Source organism: Lissotriton helveticus, chromosome 8 (genome assembly GCF_964261635.1).
Source record: "Lissotriton helveticus chromosome 8, aLisHel1.1, whole genome shotgun sequence".
Lineage (NCBI taxonomy): Eukaryota > Metazoa > Chordata > Amphibia > Caudata > Salamandridae > Lissotriton > Lissotriton helveticus.
The window spans coordinates 1,374,241,022-1,374,265,750 of NC_136069.1; positions in this window are offsets into that span (position 1 = coordinate 1,374,241,022).

The window sequence follows — 24,729 nt, forward strand, 5'->3', positions numbered from 1 at the left end:
GGGTCTCCATATGACCATCCTTGACTTTCCATGAAAGCCCTTGGGAGTTGTAATTTCTATACATCTTTAACCAAAATACAACAGTTTGTTCACCATCCCCTCCATTGACCAAAACCATTTTCCACAGACATTGGGAATACATGATCTTGATCCCATTGGTATCAGTCTGGGGGTTAGTATGTACTTCGCGGGTGCTCTACTCCTGTAGCCACCCATGAAGTGTTCGTCCTGTCTATCAAGGAGCTAAACTCATGGTCTATAGTGGTCAGATTGTATCCCTGGTGGCTCATACTTGGCCACTTGACCAACATCAGTGTTAGGGTAGTTCTCACCTTTTACCCCTACACGGCCTCTATACTTTGCAATTAGCACTGTGTTAATTCCAAACAACGTATTTAACTCGGGCGTGTTACAAACTTTATTACGCCCTTTATACAAGAGACTGTTTTAATAATTGCCATAAACATGAGGCGAAGTCATTCTCTTTGTCCTGTTGTACTCACACAGTGCCTCCATTAAGTCTCCTGACTATGGACTTGACACTATTAGATCTAGAGCTTTTCCTCGCCTCAGTGTTAGGGTAGTTCTCACCTTTCACCCCTACACGGTCTCTATACTTTGCAAATTAGCCCTGTGTTGTTTCCAAACAACTCATTTAACCTGGGCGTGTCACAGACTTCATAACGTCCTTTAGACAAGAGCCTTTTTTTGTAATAATTGCCATGAATACGAGGCGATGTTATTCTCTTTGTCCAGTTGTACTCACACAGTGCCTCCATTAAGTCTCCAGACTATGTAGACGACATTATGACATCTAGAGTGTTTCCTTGCCTCCACGGTAGGCTTTACGGGTGGTTTTAGAATAATGTCCAGCCTGACGAGCGACCACGCTCTACTTTTGAGCCACTTCTCCCGTCAGAAACTGTGAAAAACCAGCCGCGCATGCGCGACCGAGCGGTGTTTTCACTCGTGGCATGCCTCTGCGCATGCCCCAGGGTCTGCACGCATCGTGGTGCGCATGCGCGTTGTATCAGACGCTCGTAGATCAGCATTGCCAATTGTAGAGCAGCTGTCGGTTATTACGAAAATTGCTCCAATCAGAGCAGGTATATAACCTCGCGCCTCGCCTCTCGTCGTCGCCTCCCCTTCGGCTTCGCATTCAGCCGAGAGGTACCGACGGAGAGGTAAGCAGGAGCGTCGCGCTGTGCTAGAATTGGTGTAGGAGCCTTGTTTAGCGACTGAGCTTTGAAGAGTTTGACCTGCTTTTGTAAGAACCAGAATTTACAAATGAGTAAGGACTTGTAATATGCCTAAACATTGCAATCAAGCCTTAGTTGCAGACATTGGCCATGGTTGTTTCTTACAGCCCAAAAACCTTTAATTGTATGGTGGATTAGACATACCACGGTACATTTCCATATGACAATTGTCACTAATGAAGAATATGTTTTCACATAGGATCTTTTCAGTCAGTTTAGTTTTGTTATATTAGTCTCAAATTCACCAGCCTTACATTGCTCTCCATGGGACTCTGGATCTTGGTGGGCAATTTAACAACCAGTTTTATATATGCACAAACCCTTTAAAACATAGTTTTGACTCAGGACACTATTTAAGCCCTCTGAGTCATTTAGGCTTATATATTTATATATGTTTTTTGTGCTTAGAGCGGGGCCTCATTCTCCGAGCCGTTGCCGGGTGAGGTGAGGTTTGACTCCCACATACTGATGGGTAAGTCGTGTTTACTTTATTTTTGTTGAATTACATGTAGCAATGGCTATGGTTTACTTTTCTGGTAACCTAAATAATATTTACTGACTGTTCTAATAGGGACTAGTCTTGCTGAGCTTCTTTTTGGTCCTTATGACATTTTTAGTTTGCATAGTGTAATGAACACAAAATAGTTTTGTCTTTTCTGTTTCTTTTACAGGAGTGTATCCACCTTCGAGATATTCGCACAAGGGGATACGGTAGGATGGTCATTGTGACCACACGAGTAGTTTGACAGTCTTTTGAGGATTCTAGGTCTGTCTTCTTCACTTTATAAGAAAACATTAGCGTGTTTTCATGCAGTAGCAACAGCTTATCTATAAGGCCCTGAAGAATGCCGGTGTAGTCACACCAGTTGGCAGAAACATGTTGGCCGCCTTTACAACATAGCTAAGCAACAGTGATTTTTTCACACTGTTCTACACCTGTTTTTAACCTGACGTCCTGGTGAATATTAATAAAAAATTTTTTTGCCAGGTACGCCATTTTAACATCACTCACTCACTCTTTTGTTTGCACTGCACACGACCAGTACCATATAGTGGCATGGACACTCTCACCGTTCGAACCAGAAGTGTGGGCTCTATGGCCAATTCATCTGGGCCTTGACGCACTACCCTGGTTCCAGTTGTCCTATATGACGAGGCTCCGCCAAGTGGGTGGTCGGATAGGACATCGACTACACAGCTAGTGTCATGTGACCATTTGGACTGATCTTGTGCAATCCAACAAGTGTGGCATCTTAGTAAGGATCTTACGGACTCAGCCTCTGGTCTCGTAGACCCTCCAATTTTTTCGTGTTATTTCAGAGAATGTTTTCTTTGCCTGCCACAAGTTGTGAGATGTCTAAATAATAATCATAAGGTGATTTTTACACTTTCCCTGGGAGCACTAAGAAGTGAGTACTGATTATTGCAATTCAAGATGCTGGTAATTATAGGTCTGTGGTTGTCTCCAGAATATTGTTTACACTGAAAACAATGGTGGGCTTGCTTTATGAGAAATAATCAAAAATGGTAGAGTGAAAGCCCCAAATTAGCTTTTCTACAAATAGCTTCCTACCTAGCACCCAAATCCGCCCTCTAAAGTACCTTATCAGATATTGATCCTTTAGGTCTTTAAACCTTGAATTTAAGTATGGCATGTGCTGTCTTATGAGCATTTAATCAAATTCTTCACCCCTTATACATTTCATGTTGTTTTTTCATCAGCAATAAAAAGTATGTTTGGGTTGCTCTTCCTCAGAGGAGCAAGAATGCTGTTTCCCCTGTGCTGCTCTGTTGCTGATAATCTGATATCCAGTGCTATTGAAGATCTGTGAATACCTCTATCTTTTTATGCTTCTAATCTACATTGACCATTCCCAGAGCTAAAATCCTTTCGGTCATAAATTATTGCCTATATTGAGTGCACCAGAAACAAAATTATTGAAAGTGGTATTATAATGGCCATTTGGGGACGGATTAGAGCCAAAGGCCTAATATGTATAGCATGAGTCCATTTTGTCTGGATTCTGATACTTGTATGGTTGCTGACTTCACTCAAACTTCAAAGTGCTGCTGGTTACAAAATAGAGCTGTTTGTCAGTGACAAATAACCTGGGGCCATTTTGTAACATACTCCTCACTTACACAGTTATTCACTAACTATAACTAACTGATTGCTCATTATGTCACTTTCCTCACTCACCTCATTTAATCCTTGTTAGTTTATACATTTCTTCACTCATTCTTCCTCATTATCTTCTCTACTCACTCAACTTACTCCTCTGTCTCTCTCATGCTCTTAACTCTGACAACATCTCACAGATCTTTACTTTCTGATGGATACTTCTACCTGCAAATTCCTCATCTTTTTGAATATCCCCAGTGCCAATCAGGATCGGGAAACTCTTCAATAGCTCTCCTATGCAAATATAATGTGCTGGCTCCACTTCATTGCCATACATGGCATCACTGCGAAGTCATTAGAGCCATAAAATTCACCTTTAGGAGTGCTGACATCAGTTTCCTTCTTTGTGCTACACCTGCACATTCTGGAGCACTCCAAACTCTTCTCAGGAGTCTTGATGTCATGGGCGATTTCTTAAAAAATATAAAAAGTTTGGTTACAGTTACCTCACGATGATACCAGCCGAGCGGTATGGCTTTAAACCATACAGAGATTGTAATGGCCAAATCTCCATCAGAAATCCTGCAACATGTGCCTTTGGTGCCTGGGATTTGACCACGACCCGCAGGCCTGCAAATCATGTCAGTGTATGCATACAAAGGTGATTAAAGAACAAGAGGCCAAGATGTTTATGGCCTAGCACAAGACAAGCATTGGGGACGTCAAAATCGAGACAGTGATTGAAGTTGCTGCAGTAGCCATCTTCATCAAAGTCACCAAAGAAAAAAGAAAAAATTATAGAAGAGGCATGAGTCTCTCCGACATACTTCAAGAAGTAAGTCTCCACAACCCTGACTTTGCCACATTCAATGTCGCGAATCTGACATAATATCGACAGACAAAATATCTACATACAAAAATATCGACACAAAAATATTGACATCACAAATATCGGAGTTATATCTTCATAAAGGTAAGTACAAAAATAGCGAAAAAAAATATCTTAGTACAAAAATATCGAAATTACAAATATCGTTTTTTTAAATGTATTAATAATAATGTAAACATTTTTTAAAAATACATATAATTTTTCAAATATTAAATAAAAACATTAAAACATATTTAAAAAATAATAACTAATACATATACGTTTAAAATAAATTAAAAACTCTACATATAAATGAATATATATACTTACACCACATATTGCAACAGTAGGAAAAGCGTTGGATAGCGTAGGGATAAAAATTACTATTTCCACTCCAGAGGGTGCAACAGTAGGGAAAGCGTTGGATAGCGTAGGGGTAAAAATTACTATTCACACTCCAGAGGGTGGAACAGTAGGGAAAGCGTTGGATAGCGTAGGGGTAAAAATTACTATTCCCACTCCAGAGGGTGGAACAGTAGGGAAAGCGTTGGATAGCGTAGGGGTAAAAATTACTATTCCCACTCCAGAGGGTGCAACAGTAGGGAAAGCGTTTTATAGCGTAGGGGTAAAAATTACTATTCCCACTCCAAAGGGTGCAACAGTAGGGAAAGCGTTGGGATAGCGTAGGGTAAAAAATTACTATTCCCACTCCAGAGGGTGCAACAGTAGAGAAAGCGTTGGATAGCATGGGGGTAAAAATTACTTCCCACACTACTCCCCCTTTAACACACAACAAACTACACATACAAAAACACAATTAATATAAATATCAATTAATCAATTAATAACAATTAATATTATTAAATTGATGCAATTATAAATGACCTAATTAACACATATTAATTACCATTTTATTAACAATAAATACAAATAAATAAATACAATCTCTTTAATTAGTTACATTTAATTATATAACACCCTATTCCCCTATAAACACACAACCCACTACACATAAATAAATCACATCATTTAATCACTTAATAATAATTAATTACCAAATAATTATTAATTAACAATAACAAAATATTATTTATATTAGAACATTAACTATATTTAATTTAATTAACTAATTAATAATAATTAATTAACAATTAATTATTAATTAACAATAACACAAAATTAAATATATCAGCACATTAACTCTAATTAATTAAATTAACTAATTAATAATAACTAATTAACAATTAATTATTAATTAACAATAATAAAAAATAAATATATTAGCACATTAACTCTAATTAATTAAATTAACTAATTAATAATAATTAATTAACAATTAATTATTAATTAACAATAACAAACAATGGTATATACTACAATATTAACTGTAATTAATTCAATTAACTAATTAATAATAATTAATTACCAATTAATTATTAATTACAACTATTTTTTTTTAAATTATTAATTAATTCATTATTATTAAATTACTTCCCACCCTATTCCCCTATAAACCCATAACCCGCTCTGATACTAAAACGCAAAATGTAAACAAAATTACTAATTTCAAAACATACATTAAAAAACATATTTAACAAACATATAAACAACATAATAAAATACATAACACTAAATAAAATTTCGATATTAGTAAATTTCGATATTAGTAACATACATACCTTAAAAACGATATTCTGTCTGTCGATATTTTGCACTTCGATATTCTGTACCATCGAAATTAAAACATCAATATTATTGTATCTCAATATTTTTATTTCGATATTTTGTCTCTCTACCCAAGCTAACACCTGGTGCCTTTCCCACAACATAATCTGAGGTTTCAGCAGGGGATTTACTTTTGGGACCATCAGCAATACACCCAACAGCAGCCCCAACAACAGGGGATCTTCCCTCTACAAATAGTAGAGAGGACAAAGCAAGGGAAGAGCAGATGCTCTACCCCTTTCTCCTTCCTCCTCTTCTTCCCCAACCACTACAGGGAAACAGCCATAGTTACCCTTGTCCGAACACACACAGTCATTTTGGGGACAGACATCCCATTTTCACACGTTTGGAGGACTTCAGACCTTTCACAAGTTTTGAGGATTCCAGACGGTCTTGTAGATTGTGGGAAGGGGTATGCCCTACCCTTCCAGCAGAACCCTCAACCATCTCTTCCAGTTACCAGTACTCCTGCCAGACCATCTGACTGTCCTTCAGCAAGAGGTTCCGACCTTACTAGTAATGGGTACTCTGGAGTGTGTTCCAGAGCAGGAGAGGGGCTAGTGATCCTGTCCCTAGCTCTGGTTCTTCTAGCACTGGAAATGGAAGTCTAGATTGTGTCTGTTGACCTGCAAGATATCTACTTCCACCTTCCTATCCTGCAGATACACAGGAATTTTCTAGGCATCACGGTCCGATCCGAACACTATTAGTTTGCTGTTCTCCCATTTGACCTCACTTTGCTCCTACAGTCTTCACAAAGGTGGTGGTGGTAGATTCAGACCATCACAGATGACAATTAATTCCAGAATTCCTTTACCGGGATAACTGGCTCCTAAAAGCCAACTCACCAGGGATGTGTCCTACCATTTGCACACAACTGACAAGTTGTCGGTCAATATGAACTTTTCCATCAACAATTCTACGTCTCCCCTAGTTACATTACAGTGCATCCAGAGGCATATTTATCAATGTTTTGCATTGCCCTTTACCCGCGCAAGGCAGTGCAGGGCTACACAAAACCTAGAATGAGATTTACCAAGCCTGGCTGGATTAACAAAAGGCTGCGCAAGTCATTGCCTTGCGCTACTCTGCCCTGACAAGGCGTTCCATAGGTGAAGCATGGATATTTCTATGCATCCATCCATTGATTTTGGTGCATTCTCCGAATAAATCTGGGAATGTGTCAACATTCTACACCTTCCCAGGGGAGGTACAGCGAGGAGAAATGTGTCTATATATTTTCATTGTTTCCGCTTTCTAAGTGTTTGGCATTCTGCAACACACTTAGTTGAGGGAAGTGTCTTTCAGCGTTGTGTTTGTGCAGGAAGATGACCCTTCCTGCACAAAAACAATACTGCACCCCTGTGCAAGGGTGCCTGCTCTGGTGCAAGCAGTACATGTTGCGCCATCACAAACAGAGGACAGGAATATGCCAAATAATGTTAAATATGGCACATTCCTGCTCTCTCCCTTTTGTGCAGCGCAGCAAGGTATCTTGCAGCAATGCTTTGCTTGAAGACGTGATAAATTGGAAGGGACGGGATGGCATACCATTGCAAAATGAGCCTTCCCTTCTTCTCAGAAGGTTCACAACATCCAGGCTATGATTGTGATGTTTCAAAATGGAGTGATTGTTCCAGTCCTGATGGTCTTATGCCTCTTCGATCTGCAATCCTCCTTCATCCTTCTGGTCACCTATGCATGCTGACACATGAGGGCACTCCAATGATGTCTTTGCAGGCAGTGGTTCAAGCACATTTTATAACACTTTAGTGGCCTTACAGTGGTAGAGGATGGACAGCAATCTATCCCAAGTAAGTCCATTTCACTCTATCCCTCCGGTGGCAACAGGTATCACTGATGCCTCCACTCTAGAGTGGGTAATATATCTGGAAGAATGTGAGATCAGAAGCCCCTGGTCCCTAGATGAACGGAGATTGCTCATTAACCTCTAGGAATTACAGGTCATAATTTTGGCACTCAAGGTCTTCCTCACTTCCCTCAGTGATCAGTGTTTTCAGATCTTGATGGACAATAAACTATGTAGTATATCATCAAGCAGGGGTGAGTAGGGTCATACTTCTCTACCAAGAAGCTCTGAGACTCTAGTCTTGGGTTCAGGAACATTAGATTTGCCTGGTGGCACATCACCTTGCAGGTATGCTCAATGTGCTAGTGGATAGTTTCAGTAAGATTCATCTTGCCAACCACAAGTGGCATCTGGAATCGGAAGTAATCCAGGACATATTCCAGCTCTGGAGGACTCCTGATATTGACCTGTGTGCCACTCACGAGAACGCTCAATTCCTGAAATTCTGTGACCTCTAGTTTCCAATGCAGGGAGCATTGGGGGATGTGTTTCAGTTGAAGTTGAACTTTTCGCTTCATTATGTGTTTCCTTCCATTCCCTTGATTGCTCGAATTCTAAGGAAAAGTTTTCTTGATCAGGCCCAAGTAATCCTCATTGCCCCCAGATTTGCCACAAAGGGTGTAAAATGTAGACCTTATTCGCTTCTCCCTGTGCCCTCCGCTCTGTCTCCCTCACAGAGTAGACCTCTTGTTGCAGACACATGGCGGGTTCTTCATCCCAACTGCTAAAGCCTCCACCTGTATTTCTAGAGATTTAACGGGCAACATGAGATCTCTTTATTTACCTTCTGAAGGTGTGGATATTAATTTGTGTGCCCACAGTCATGTCCCCAAGATAGTGTACTGAGGCAGATGGAATTCATTTACCAATTGATATGTAGACAGCTTAGTAGACCCTCTTCAGGTTCATCTGTCTAACATCTTAGGATTGTCCTTTCACTAGCTCAGCAGTGGGGCGCAGTGGGTACTGCTAAAGCTCACTTATCAGACTTTTCGGCTTTTCTTTGTTTACCTGACCGGCTGTCCCTTTTCAAACCATCCATAGTTATGAGGTTCCTAAAGGGACAATTAACAAGTTTCCACCAATAACTTTTAGGATGCCTCAATGGGGCTACAACTTGGTTCTCGTGTTTCTTTTATTTTCCCCTTTTGAACTATTACATAGTTGTCCTTTACGTTACTCACATTTAAGGCAGTCTTCCTGATCACTAACACACCAGCTAGACGTGTTAGCAAGTTGCAAGCGTTTAGTGTCAAACATATATTCATTTCTTTCAGTCCTAACAGATTGGTGTTAAAACCAAGGCTGCCTTCCTGCCAAACAGACTCCCAACCTTCTTCACTCATCCACAGGCAACCAAGTAAGAACAGAGACTGCATCGTCTTGATCATAAGAGAGCAGTTAGCTTCTATGTGGACAGAACATGCGAGTTAAGGCTAGATGATCAGCTGTTTGTGGGCTATATGGAGAAGGTGAAAGGCAAAAAAGTGCATGAGAGGACATTATCAAGATGGATAACCCTATGAATTACAATGTGCAGTGCTCTGGCTAACAAAGAGCCATCAGAAAGTATTCAAGCTCATTCCACCAGAGCAAGTTTTGTACTTCTGCAATGGCAACAGGAGTTCCCATAGCACACATCTGCAAAGTGGTGAGTTGGGTGTCCCTCTACACTTTTGCGTAGCATTACCATTTGAACTCAGAAGGGAGAATGGAAAGTCACTTTGCTCGCTGGTTCCTTGAGAAGTTCTTGGTAAAAACAGCCATGCACCCACACCTTGTCTCATGACTATTGGGGGAATTTATTCAAAAGGTGACAAATCTGCAAGTAGAGCAAATACGCCCTGGAAATTTCTCTATCCACCCACACAGAATTATGTACTCAATCAATCAATCAAATCAAGCTTTATTCGGATCATACAAAATGTCCGTAAAAGCATTCTATGAAATACAATAAAATCCATTTATAACCAAGACTATGCAAAAGAAACATTATCTTAACATAATTAAAATAAGCACAATCATTATACATGTATACCTATAGTAATTCTTAGTTCAATTTTTCTAAGTGAACAAGGTCATTCCTTTGTTTTTTTGCTGACATTATTTAACAAATTACTGCATTGCAGACTGGTATTCTTTCCAAATTCCGTAAATAATTAAAAGAAGTTTTATAGGATTACAGGCAATTATCTTTAAAAATTGGACGGAGATACATTTTTCTAATTTCTATATACAAATTACAAAAGAGTCAAAAGTGAAGGGTGCTTTGTTTGGATCTACCATCACACGGGCAGTTTGGAAGATTAGCACACCACTTGCCCCTTTTAGGAAAAGCAAAAAGATGGTGTAATGTATTCATCCGTATCTGATTAGGTAGAATCTATGCTGTACATTAGTTATAAAAACGAGGTATGGCTGCAGACCCATGGCGATTGGTCCCTTAAGATAAGATATACCAATTTTCTTAGAACCTGAAACCTCATCTCTTAAGGCTGTCCTAACATTCAGGAGACTCCTTTTCAAATCAACCTTACTGATGTGTTGTATGTCTTCAGGTTGATTTCCATTCAGGGGAAAGTTGCATTCTTCTAAGAGACCACTAATATACTTAACCAAGGTATTTTCTTGCATCGGTCTGGGGACAAACAGTCTAAAATAATATCCCTCGTAAAGCGAGTTTCTTCCCTAGTCCACATATGGTGCCACAAATTTAAGGCGGCTATGGTAATCAAATTGTGTATATATGGTGTTCCAGTTTCTCTATGCAAGATAATGAAAGGGGTAGAGGCCGGTACGGCTAACAAACGTCTTAAAAAGTTGTTTGCAAGAATTTGTAATGGCAAAGTATCCGTCTGGCCCCATAGTGCTCCCCGGTGATGCACTTTGCTCCGTATAGCTTGAGAATCTCCCGTACAGGTTTTTTACCAATTTTTTGGGGAGAATCTAAAAATAGCCTCCCCCAATTTCACAAATTTCAACTTGCATAGAGTTATATGTGTATTCCAAGTACCTTTACTGTTAAAAGGAATCCCTAAGTAAGAACATGTAAACGTTCTCTCTATTAATGTCGCGTTAATATAATGTGATTTTGTTTTAATATTCTTTTTACCGCAGGACATAACCAAAGTCTTACTCAGGTTAATTTTTAAATGTTTTCCGTCATAAATCTAGTAAAATTGTCCATCAGGGACTGTAATCCGTTCGCTGTCCTTGAAATTAGGACAGCATCATCGACGTACAATAATAGGAGTGTTGCCCGCTTACCAATCATTGGGACATCTACCCCCAAATTCTGTAGTAAAATATCAACGCCATTTATATGAAGTGAAAACAGAAGAGGTGCAAGTGTTCAGCCTTGTCTTATTCCATGTGTAATATTAAAGTGCTTTTTGCATTCCCCATGTATTCCATGACGTATCTTTGCGGACAGACGAGCATAGATTTTAGATAAGAAACTAATAATATCCTCCGGGGCTCCCATCCCTCCCAACGTCTCCCATAAAATGCACTTGACAAATCTACAAAGCAAAGGTGCAAGTATCCTTCCCTAGCGAAGGTGTATTTTCCTATTATTGTTGTAATACTTTATTCGATATAATCATATCATAAAAGTACAAACATTCAAGTTAATGGCATACATGATAAAAATGTACAATTCATAAGATAAAAACCAATAAAAATATTATTTACACTTTTAAAACAACTCTGATAGCGGTACTAAAGTGCAACAACGGTAATATACATATGGGATTTCTGTACATGCAGGATCTATACTTTATTAGTATTTAGCAATCTGGTGCGAGTGAGCCATGCACTTGATAGGTCCTTTGCAACTCCGCATACAACAAATAAAGATGTTGTATCCGTTAAGAGAATGCGGAGGGCGACCCTAAAATCTCTAACCCCCAACTCCCTGCATACTGGCTTCAACCATCGCGATCTTGCCCTCTTGTATGCTTTGCAACCAAACAGAAAGTGTGGTAGGGATTCGGTCTCACATGGAGAGCTTGGACAGGTGCCATTTGAGACCCGTGTTCCTTTCCATCCCCTAATACATTTGTTAAGGGGTAGTGTCCCATACCTCATTTTAAAAAAAATTGATCTGTCTTTTGGTATTTGGATGAAATCTAATAATGGTTCAAACCTCCTAGTGGGCTTATGCTCCAAAAATTGTGTGGTTAGAGCTTCCAATTTTGTACTCTTCTGTTCCTCAGTGTGTACCCACTCCCAGTAGATTTTCTTAACAACTTGCTTTGGAGGAGGGGACTGTGAGGTCCAGGATTCAGCCAATCCCAGCTTCATGACCATTTGCCTCAATTTGTTTAGCCACTGGATCTTTTTTTTTTTTTTAAAAACCTTTATTGAAATACGCGGATCAGTACAAGCGCAGGCCTACAACCACAGGGGCCGGCCGCAAAATCAGGAGAGCCAAAAAGGAGCAACATCAATGTGTACGACACAATGAATACAGTATAGACGTGGAATCAGCCACTGGATCTTATTCGCACTATTCAAGGCTATCAGTTCGTCCATCACCAGGGCGTAATTTGCTAGTTCTGGGGTCCTTCTCAGGCGCACCCAGAACAGCACAGGGCGAAGGAGTACTATGTCTAAAATGGAGCGTTTGCCCATATCATGAAAAAGGGGCTTCAATGGGGTTGAGATAGGAACGGCAACTAAGTCCCTTATAAACTTATTCTCTGCTCTAGCCAGAACGGTGACATTTTCGCAGCCCCACAGTTCCAACCCATAGACTGCGGAGGACAGCACCTTCCCTTCATATACAGCTAGAGCCCGGGCTATAGGCCTGCTGACTGACATACGCTGACTCCTCAGACTGGCTCCCGAGACTCTCTTGAGGTTTAGCAGCATCTTGGCAACATGGGAGTTCCATTTCATTCTATTGTTAATCCTGATTCCCAGGTAGTCAAAATCCTCCACCACCTCAAGAGGCGACCCATTAAGGGTGATATTAATTTTCTTTGCTTTTTTTGAAGGGGGCAGCACCATTAACTTGGTTTTGGATGTATTAATGGTCAGCCTGCGTTCATCGCAAAATAGACTGAATCTGTCCAGTAGTTTCTGCAGCCCCGAAGGGGTTTTGGACAACAGGAGGGTGTCATCTGCGAAGAGGAGGGTTGGTGTTTTCTCCCCCGCCAGGACAGGGGCATCGGCATTGTCCTCCCTCAAATGGTCTACCACCCCATTGATAAAGAGGGAGAACAATGTCGGGGCCATCACACAGCCCTGGCGTACCCCCCTATCCACAGGCACCCTCCCTGTTAGCTGTCTCTGATTCCGCCATCTAATTCTAGCATAATTATCTTCGTGAAGTTTAACTATAAACTCCAGGAGGTAACGCGGGAACCCCATTTCCAGCAGCACCCTCCAGAGTTTATCACGAGGCACCAAATGAAAGGCCCTTTTGAGGTCTATGAAGGCCAGATATAAATTCCCCTTCATAATGGTTACTGATTTCTAGTATATTGCCCAAAACCTGAAAACCTGGTCCATAGTACCCACATTCTGGCGGAAACCCGCCTGGAAGTGGGACAGTATATTCCCCTCCTCTAGCCACATACCTACTCTATTTATAATGATCCTGCCAATTATTTTCTGAGCAGCGTCGATTAAACTAATCGGCCTGTAGTTGGCAGGGTCCTCCCTATCGCCTTTCTTATGGAAAGTAACAACTTCAGTGCCCCTCCACGAGTCAGGGACCATGAAGGATCCATGAAGGATTCTATTCATTAGAGGAGCAATAAAATCAGACCACAGCTTAGGGTCATGTATGTATAGATCGCCCGGTAACCCATCCGGGCCTGCCGCTTTAGAGGGGGGTTATGCTCCTGATAGCATCAGAAACTTCTTGGTCTACAAATTGTTCTACAGGTGTAAGTTCCTCATTAATAAAGTCATTTTGTACCCTCCATAATTGAACTAAATCATCTTCGCCACAATACAGATTTGAAAAATGGGAATGCCATTGTTGCTCAGTTATATGGTTAGGGAGGGGCTCTACTCCTCTCCTGTCAAGTTTGTTTATCAAGTTCCAAAACAGGGTAGAGTTCTTCGAACTGGCAGCGATCTTAAGTTGTTGCCAATATTCTTCCTCCCAGTCCTTCTTTGCACTTTTAATGCAATCGCTATATTCCCTTCTAGCCGTCCTAACTGCTATAGCGTCCTTTCTCCTAATGGCGTTTGCTATAGCCCTTCTCTTTTCCCTACAACCTGTTGTATACCATAGGGTGCCACTTTTTGGTGGATTCTTCTTCCTTGGTCCACTAGTATCTCTTATAGTGAAGAATTAACCAATTTTCTCTATTAGACTCTTGTAGGAGTCTATAAAATTCCGACTTTGTTCGGTTGACTGGGCGGAGGTATGGGATAGGAGTTCCCTAGTTTCTGCCTCTACTAGTTCTTTAATACGGATCAAAATATCTTCTTGGCACATCACCCTGTTCCACTTTAATCTGCGTTTGCAATTAGATGGAACTACTTCTTTTGTGATCATAAGTGGGCCATTTAATGCTTCCCTCTCATTACCCCATCTTATTTCCATGCAAAGTGGATTATGATTGCTATCCTGTGACTGTCTGACTTCCATGTCAACTAGTCTGTTCCAGGAACCGGTATCGAGCAGAATGTAATCAATACGGGATGGACAACTAAATCTGTTATAGGTCATCATACCATTTGGGTCTGAGGTTGTCCTACCGTTCAGGGTACGTAGGTTATATTCTAGTGTTAGGGAATTTATTTGGATCGCTCTTGGCGTCCATTTTCTGATTGGCGCTATGGTTAGAGGCGGGATGGACTGTCTAGAATCCTCTTCGTTAAGTCCCAGGAGATCTTCTTTACTTAAGGGTTCATATGTATAGTTAAAATCTCCCCCTACAATAATGCTAGGCAATGGGGGGATACCTGCTAGCGCCACCTCGAGTAAGGCTATAGTGGGTGAAGTTTGACCTCCTGGGGAACCTATAGCATAAACATTAAACAGCTCCATCGAGCTTCCAATATGGGAGCCCTTAGTGGAGATATGTAGTATGTCCTGCGACTGTAAAGTATGCGCAGTAAGTGCCCAATTCAAAGCCACACTAAACCATACGTGCAGTCCTCCCGATGGGCGACCTCTCCCTGAACTAATTGCAGGAATAAAGTGGGTGGAATATCTGCATTTATATAGGGGAGACATGCTCCATGTTTCCTGGAACATACAGATGTCGAACGTATCTATGAATTCTTTCCATTCTGGATTTGCCATATTTTTATGACGCCCAGCTATGTTCCAGGAAAGCAATTTAATCATGTTTGTGTTTGTAACCCTCTCTGTGTGAACTACTTCTGAAGCTAGTCTTCCAACTGCTGTTGTTAGGGGATATTGAGCGTTGACCACTTCATTAGACCTTTCTTCCCCCCGAGGAACAACCTCATCATTACTCTTTATAGCCTATCTATAAGGCTTGTGGTGAAATTGGTCTGACGTTCGGGCTTCCACATATTGTGTGTTTGTGTTACACTATTCAGATAGTTATCCTTTAATGGTCAGTCTATGTTGTTTAGACCCGATGCGTCCTCGGGCCTAGATTTAGACCATAGAGGTGCGTGTCTGATTTGTATGTTACAATTCCTAGGGGGGCATGTCCTATACTGTAGGGCTACTAGGTTCTCTGCAATTGCTGTGTTATCAAACTATATCTCAATACAGTCTGTTGATGAACTAGGCAAGGAAATTCTTTTAACATTAAACATATCCTCCATAATGACTGATCTGCGCAATGGCTTTATTGCGTATGAATTCACTGTTCTCATAAGTGTTAGCAGCTCCAAGCTTGGTGACCCCGGTCATGTAGACAATACCACAAGGGGATCTGTATGGTGTGTTTATCTGTTTGTTACTCCAATTAGTTGTTTCAGCCATGTCACTATAATATTTATTATCCCCCTGCAGGACCCTGCATTGTGATATTGACCCACTCAATTTTGCTACTTCGGCATATGAGCCCGAGGTGTTTTGCCTGGCGGGTATTTTAGCTAGGGGGTTATGAGCTGGGATTTTGGGTCGGAACTCTACTACAGTTTTGGAGACACATAATGGGGCTGTTCGTGTATTGGGTTTAGATAGGGCCGCTCCTGCTGTTTGGTTTGGTGGGGCCGATCGCAAGATAGGGGCTTCCTTTTACCGGGTTGGACACTAACACTGGGTGTAGAGTGTTTGTTATGTGTAGTTCCTCCCGTTTTGTAAAGTCCATCATGAATTTCTTAATAATAGATATATATCCCTTACCAGGCTTTCCATTTTCATCATGATTAAATTATTAAAATTCAAACATCTGGAGCATTCACCTCGAGTATTCACATCCTCCACAGTCCCCCCCAGCCCTTGTGATAAGACCTCACTTAATTCCCTTGATTCCCATTCCAACACTGAAAAGCGATTAGTACAAGTGATGCCCATTTCACATGCAATCACCTGCGAGGACCTGTCTATATTCCCAGTTGATATAGCTGGAAGTTCGGCATTAGCACTCATGTTTGCCCCTCTTAATGCCTCTGTAACATTTACCTCAATGGGGCTAGCAGGGTTAGAATGCATATCATCTACTGAGCACTTGGATTTTGATCTTTTAGAAAAAATAGCTAGGATCACTTTGCTCTTTATCTGCAGTAAACCGTCGACCAGGGGATCAGGGTTATCCACATTTCTTAAGGTAGGAGCCGTCAATAGAATGTCCTCACAATCTTCAACAATAGATTCGAGGCTTGACATAACACCATTAGCGGCAGCATGTAGCGACTTTTTGACTTCTTCCTTTTTTTTGTTGTAATGGCAAGGGCTCCCCCCCCTCCATTACCTTCCTTTTACCCATTGCTAGCTACAACTTTCCCTGGTAAATGGGATAATATCCAACAACTCGAAGGTGGCCCAACACCATCTTGTGTATCAGGGAACAGTCAACTTGACGAATGAGCACAGTACCTTTTTTTTTTTGATATGGGTGGTTCAAGTTCTCACATGTAAGGGGCGGGGCCCTGCCCTGCCTCGATCTGCCTAGGACGGCTGCAGACGGCCCCACCCTTGTCCCGGTCTTCTCCCGGCACGCTCCCGTGCGCGTCCCGCGGGACGAGGTTCCAAGGGATCCTTTATGCGCCTCCTGGTGCTTCCGTGTGATGTCTGCGGCGTCCTGGCCTCTAGTGGGGCTTCTGGGAGGTGTAGTCACAGGAGTGGAAGGGGCCCGGCGGAGCCAAGCCTGGCCGGAGGAGCGAGCGGAGTAAAGCCCGACCCACAGGTGCTGCTACAGGAATGCGGGGCTCGGCGGAGCCAAGCCTGGCCAAGATGATGAAGCAGGGCAATGCCCGGCCCTCAGGAGCGAGTACAAGCAACAGGTAAAGTTCCCCCGGACTAAGCACCAAGGGAGCCTTTATGCGCGTCCTGGCGCTTCCGTGTGACGTCCACGGCGTCCTGGCCGCTAGTGGGGCTGCTGGGAGGTGTAGTCACAGGAGTGGAAGGGGCCCGGCGGAGCCAAGCGCGGCCGGAGGAGCGAGTGGAGCAAAGCCCGGCCCACAAGTGCTGCCACAGGAATGCGGGGCTCGGCGGGGCCAAGCCCAGCCAAGATGATGAAGCAGAGCAATGCCCGGGCCTCAGGAGTGAGTACAAGCAACAGGTAAAGTTCCCCCCGGACTCGGCACCAAGGGAGCCTTCATGCTCCTCCTGGTGCTTCCGTGTGACGTCTGCGGCGTCCTGGCCGCTAGTGGGGCTGCTGGGAGGTGTAGTCACAGGAGTGGAGGGGGCCCGGCGGAGCCAAGCCCGGCCGGAGGAGCGAGCGGAGCAAAGCCCGGCCCACAGGTGCTGCCACAGGAATGCGGGGCTCGGCGGAGCCAAGCCCGGCCAAGATGATGAAGCAGAGCAATGCCAGGCCCTCAGGAGCGAGTACAAGCAGCAGGTAAAGTTCCCCCCGGACTCAGCACCAAGTGAGCCTTTATGTGCCTCCTGACGCTTCCGTGTGACGTCCGCAGCGCCCTGGCCGCTAGTGGGGCTGCTGGGAGATGTAGTCACAGGAGTGGAAGGGGCCCGGCGGTGCCAAGCCCGGCCGGAGGAGTAAGCGGAGCAAAGCCCGGCCCACAGGTGCTGCCACAGGAATGCGGGGCTCGGCGCAGCCAAGCCCGGCCAAGATGATGAAGCAGAGCAATGCCCGGCCCTCAGGAGCAAGTACAAGCAACAGGTAAAGTTCCCCTATTAGTTCTAAGTCCAGAAACTGTTCGACCTCCCCAACACCTCGTCTGAAGCCATACTGAGCTACAGATAAGATGTTCTTTTCTTCTACCCATTGCTCTAGGCTGGCCAACAGCATTCTTGCCATTACTTTAGAAGTAGAGTCAAGCAAAGGTATTGGGCAATAGCAATTGGCACTACTCCTATTCCACTTTTTGAAAATGGGGACTATCAGACTCTCTGCCCAAGTGGCAGGTACCACCCCATCAATTGTTGCATTAAAAAATTTGTACACAACGGGTACCCAAAAATCCATATTAGATTTAAATATATCAATTGGGACTCCGTCGGGGCCAGCCGCTTTGCCACTAGCGCTATTCTTAAGGGCTGTTACAATTTCATCTTGACTGATACTCCCTATTTTGGTGTCTTTTAAGATTATGACGGATTTATCCTCTTTATTTAAAAAACCCTGATCAGTTTCATAAAAAATTGCTTCAAAGTGGATTAACCAATCCGCTGGGGTCACTACCATATCAATTTTTACTGATTGGACATCTTTAAAGAAAGGTTGATCCAATGTTTTCCAAAAAAGGGCCGAATCTTTAAGATCGGCAGCTTTGATCAGATTCTCCCAATCATTATCCCTAATCTCCGAGTTTCTTCGGGTAAGGGCTTCTTTATATGACTTCCGTAGGATACTGTCCTCCTCCATATTACGCCAGATGTTTTTATTGCAGACTTTAAATCTCTATTTAATCTAGAGCATTGATTATCAAACCATCTTGGGGAATGCGAAACATCTGTTTTAGGATTCTTTCGCAAATTATCAGAAATTGCAGTAGAAATACTTTAAAAAGCCTTAACTATGTCCATACTATTTGAGGAATTATCAGGGCAGGTTAAAACATGATCATTAATTTTTAATAGGATCCTATTTGTAAAAGCTTCTGGGTCAACGGCAGCCCAGTTGATTGAGATCCCATTCTCGCCCTGTGTCTTTATATCCATAGCATGGGTACTTGCTTCCGGTTGTTTTAAAAAGGGAGATTTTAAGGTTATCAGCACAGGATGATGATCATTCAATAAACTTGGGGAGACAAAAAATTCAGCTATTAGGGACCGAAGGCTTATTGAGGTGATAAAGTGATCAATATATGAGGATGATCTTACTCCTTCAAAGGTGTAAATATTACCCCTATCCTCACGTCCGCTCCTTTTATAGCCCTACCTGCCTTTGAGGGGATAGCATTTGTTGAAATCGTCTTAAACCCGTTTACGATGAAATTATCTGTGAGCCAAGTCTCTTGTAATAAAACCACATCGCAGAGTTGGATGCTTGTAAGCCAATTTACATCCTGCAGTTTATGCCTAGCCCCAGCAACATTCCATGTCATTATATGGAGGCATTCGTTCTGAGGATAGCTAGAAGGATCCGTCTCAACTTCTGTGACAGACCCTTTCTTGCAACTATCAGTGCTAGCCTCCCTAGCTTTAGTTATCTGACTCATGCTCCTCCCTGCATAGTTTAATGTATCTAGCTGGGTAGGCAAGTTAATCGCAGGAGAAGAGGGAGACCGAACGATGATGTTCTCCAACAGTGGGGGACTTAGAGGTTGTAGTCAATCACAACCATCTAGACCGGACAATGTGGCAAATCTGTTAACTAGATTTAGAAAGGGTGGTCTCTTGGTAGGACCCTACAGTGCTCTCCGGTAAATCCGGTTGACCACCCTTTCCAAATAAAATGGCGTCTATAAAAAAACCCTAATGGCAAAAGAGAGATCTTACTGAAATGATCCTCTAAATTAATACTCCCTATACGGTCCAGCAGAAATCTCACAACCTGCTCGTTATTAAAGTTGGCAACTATGCAGTCCCCTCTCAAGTCCTTCCTAGAATGTCCTATCCAAGCATAACATCTAGCCATGATCATCTGATTACAGATGTTCTAATCCCAAACCCCGACATGCTCCAATTTAGTTGTGAGCCACTACATAGTTTTGGCCATCAGCTGATCTGTAGTTTCTAACTGTCCTTCCTGTGAAACTGGGATATTCCTCAAGATCACTGCCAAAGGGGCAGCAGCTGGAGGAAGATGCAAGACCTGAGAGCCCTCCAAGGCTAGACTATTATCCACACCCTCAAACGTCTGCTGCGGTTTTCGACGCTGAGGCCCCGATATCAAGCTTGGTGCTTCATCACCCACAGTCCCCACACATGGACCACTTTCCTCCCCTTCCTGACTACAAAAGCTAGCCTGAGTAGGGCCACTAAGATTAACCCCTTGCTCAACCCTTTTAACACCCACATGCACTAAACCAACATCATGATTACCCACAACATCCTCATTCATCCCAGGTACCGACGATGTTGAGGGTATTTGCCTCGCTACGAGAGATTTAGGAGGAATGGAGTTCCCAAGTACCACGTTGCTTAGCTCATTAGATGTATTAACCATTAACCTATTTCTAGAGGCTAAAAAACCCTCTAGGTTAGAAAGGTTATTCATAACCTTCAGTTCAAAATCGGTTAATCCTTCCTCAATTTTAGAGAGCCTATGCATTATTGGAGACAGAGATGATGCAATTAAATTACCCAATTTGGACCACATAACATCATTGACTTTTTCAGGGGAATCGCCTAGAAGATCTAAAGTCGAGTCCGGTGGCAAACTTGGCTGTGAAAACACCGTTGTTAGAGATGGCGATGCTACAGTTTCTCCATTTTTATTAATCTTTTTAATTTTTGCCAGTTTGTCTCTGTGGGCCCCCTCCCCGCTTCCTCTTTTGTGAAGAGTCTGAGGGTACGGCAGAGGAGTTAGTTTTACCATGAGGTCCAGATCTTGTAGCAATACTTGGGGGTGGACTGCTTCGGGTATTTACAGTAACCGTCGCAACCAGTTCAACAGATGGCGTAATATTATGTGTTCCCTGTCCGCCTTGTTTTTCCGATGGTTAATTTTGAGACAATCCAGGGTCACTTACTATGACGGGAGAATCAGGAACTGCAACCAAGGAGCAATCAGGGGTACGAGCACAAGCCAGGGCGCCCAGAGAGGATCGTTTAGCTGTTTGTAGATCAAGAGACTCACGACGCTCTGTCAGTGCTATCTCCTGAGCAAGGACAGAGATGGCTCTAATTAAAAACTGATCCAAAGTCCCCACCACGCTGCCAGAGGGCTGTGCAGATCTTCCCTTGCCCTCACGCCAATTCATCCTCACTAAGCTTCTGAAATGATGGGAGGTCAAAAAAACAACTTAATAAATTCCACCTTCCCAATTAATAACACTTTTCCCTAGACCAACCGTATGTCAAATTGAAATGACCTTCTGATTATGACTGGCTTTTGTGAGTGAGCCTGGCCTCATCCGGTCTCTAACGGGCTCAAACAGGCCCGCCCTTGGCCTGGCCCGCGCCCGCTAAGAGGGAGCCGCAAGCACCTTTATGCGCCTCCGGGCGCGAGAGAATGGCGGCGGCGCCTCCTGGCGGGGTAATCAGGCAAAGCAGTGTGGGCTCTGAAGTCCAGTAAAGCGGTTCCTGCGAAGCGGGAGCCGCGAGCACCTTTATGCACCTCCGGGTGCGAGAGAATGGCGGCGGCGCCTCTTGGCGCGGTAATCAGGCAAAGCAGCGTGGGCTCTAAAGTCCAGTAAATGTACTCACATAGAAATCTACATGCTAGTCAATCTTTTCTAAGTCTACACATATACTTTATGCACAGTAGCACTAGGGTTTCCTTACTCTTCATTTTCTTTTGAGAATCCCATTTTTCCTTGAACATGTTTAAATGTTTGGAAATATTGTGAAGCAAGTGGAAGAAGTAACATTTGAAAAACATGTTTCACTGTTGAGTAATCTCATCTATGCCATCTCCGAAATTCCTTCCTATTCCCACTCTGGAAATAAAATGTATTCCACCTCTTGTTAGAAGTGTATCTTAAATTGTTCCCCGAGTGGTGATCGGCAGAGAAAGTGTTTGTGGACAGTTACAAACTCACAAGTTTGCAGGCACACGTAAACTTTGTAAGGCAATAAAGCCCTTAAAATTTCTCTACATACCCACATAAAAATATTTATTCACATAGATATCTGTAAGTTTTTAAATCTTTTTCCAAGTGTACACATGTACTTTGTGCGCATTAGCACTTTGTCTTTCTTGGAATTGAGATAAATGTATGCCATATAGACCAGGCCATTACATAGCCATATTTGTGATGGATAGGTACACATATTTCCAAGATAAAATGCAATGTAGTTCTCTTTGAGTTACACATTTGTAATATAGTGCTTAATCTGAAAGGCACTTAGTGTTAAAGGAATAATGATAATATGGTACTCTTAATGATGGATAAATTAACATGAACTTTTTCAATACAACATGACGTGAGCATCGATGACACCATCAAGACCATGCCCACAATCCACTCAGGCTCTCCGTCAGACCCATTCCCGCATCACGCCTTCAACAGAGCAAGCAGCTTCATCGCACCCCACCTGCGCAACGTCATCAATCTCTCCCTCGAGACCGCTACCTTCCCAGAGATCTGGAAGCACGCCGAGAACAACGACCTAATCAAACAAGCATTTGCAATGCAATAGGTCTCGCATTAGGAAAGTTTGAGCTATTGGTATTGTAAATGACAAATTTTGTATTTATGTGTTGGTTTTGAAAATAGCTAAATTAATAGCTTTGTCATTTACAATGCCAATAGTTTTAGCTTTCGCAAATGTGACACCTATAGCATTTGTAATGCAATATGTGCTGTATTTATGTGACTTAGATGTATTGAAATTACAAATAACAAAGGCATTTTTTTTTTAAAATAATTAATACTTAAATAAAAGTTATTGTAATTTATAATGGCAATAGCTTAAACTTGTGTAAATAACTTGTGAAGAATATGTTTGTGACATTTGTAACATTTGTAATAAAGCTTGAAACATGGAGAGAACATATTTGAACCAGTTGTTGTTGAATGGTTGCACAGATTGATGCTGTGTTAGCGCATAGTGATGTTGCGGTATCCCTGAGTGATGATGCATCAGGGGGGTGCTGAGTGATGCGGTGGTGATGCGATAGATAGAGTGAGTGCGATAGATAGATAGAGGGAGGGCAATAGATAAAGGGAGGGAGGGCAATAGATAGAAGCAGGGAGGGTGATAGTGGGAGGGCGATAGATAGATAGATAGATAGAGGGAGGGCGATAGATAGATAGAGGGAGGGCGATAGATAGAGTGAGGGAGGGCGATAGATAGAGTGAGGGCGATAGACAGATAGATAGAGGGAGGGCGATAGATAGATATTTTATTTATTTATAAAGTTTTATATTGCGCGAACTGGACAATGGATAGAGTGATGTTGATAGATAGAGTGAGGTCGATAGATCGATAGAGTGAGGGTGATAGATAGAGGGCGATAGATAGAGTGAGGGCGATAGAGAGAGTGAGGGCGATAGAGAGATAGATAGATAGAGTGAGGGCGATAGATAGATAGATAGATAGATAGATAGATAGATAGATAGATAGATAGATAGATAGATAGATAGATAGATAGATAGATAGATAGATAGATAGATAGATAGAGTGAGGGCGATATATAGAGTGAGGGCGATAGATAGATAGAGTGAGTGCGATAGATAGAGTGAGGGCGAAAGATAGATAGAGTGAAGGCGATAGACAGATAGAGTGAGGGCAACAGATCGATAGTGAGGGCAATAGATAGAGTGAGGGTGATAGATAGAGTGAGGGTGATAGATAGAGTGAGGGCGATAGATAGAGTGAGGGCGATAGAGTGAGAGAGAGAGATAGATAGATAGATAGAGTGAGGGCGATAGAGTGAGGCAGATAGAAAGATAGATAGATAGATAGATAGATAGATAGATAGATAGATAGATAGATAGATAGATAGATAGATAGATAGATAGATAGAGTGAGGTTGATAGAGAGAGGGGTGTGTAGAGAGAGAGGTGTAGAGATAGAGAGGGGTGTAGAGAGAGAGAGGGGTGTAGAGAGAGAGGGGTGTAGAGAGAGTGGGGTTTAGAGAGAGGGCTGTAGAGAGAGTGGGGTGCAGAGAGAGTAGGGTGCAGAGAGAGTGGGGTGCAGAGAGAGTGGGTGCAGAGAGAGTGTGGTGCAGAGAGAGTGTGGTGCAGAGAGAGTGTGGTGCAGAGAGAGTGTGGTGCAGAGAGAGTGGGGTGCAGAGAGAGGGCTGTAGAGAAAGGGGTGTAGAGAGAGGGGTGTAGAGAGAGGGGTGCAGAGAGAGAGGGGTGTAGAGAGGGGGTGTAGAGAGAGGGGTGTAGAGAGAGAGGGGTGTAGAAAGAGGGTATAGAGAGAGAGTGGTGTAGAGATAGGGGGGTGTAGAGAGAGAGGGGTGTAGAGAGGGCGGGGGGAAGAGAGAAAGGGGTGTAGAGAGAAAGGGGTGTAGAGAGAAAGGGGTGTAGAGAGAGGGGGCAGATAGAGGCGAGCAGAGAGAGAGGGGGTGTAGAGAGAGAGGGGTGTAGAGAGAGAGAGGGGTGTAGAGAGAGAGGGTGTAGAGAGAGAGAGAGGGGTGTAGAGAGAGAGAGAGGGGGGTGTAGAGAGAGAGGGGTGTAAAGAGAGAGGGTGTAGACAGAGGGGTGTAGAGAGAGGGGTGTAGAGAGCTGTGCCCCTGGGTGTCAATTTGACACTAAA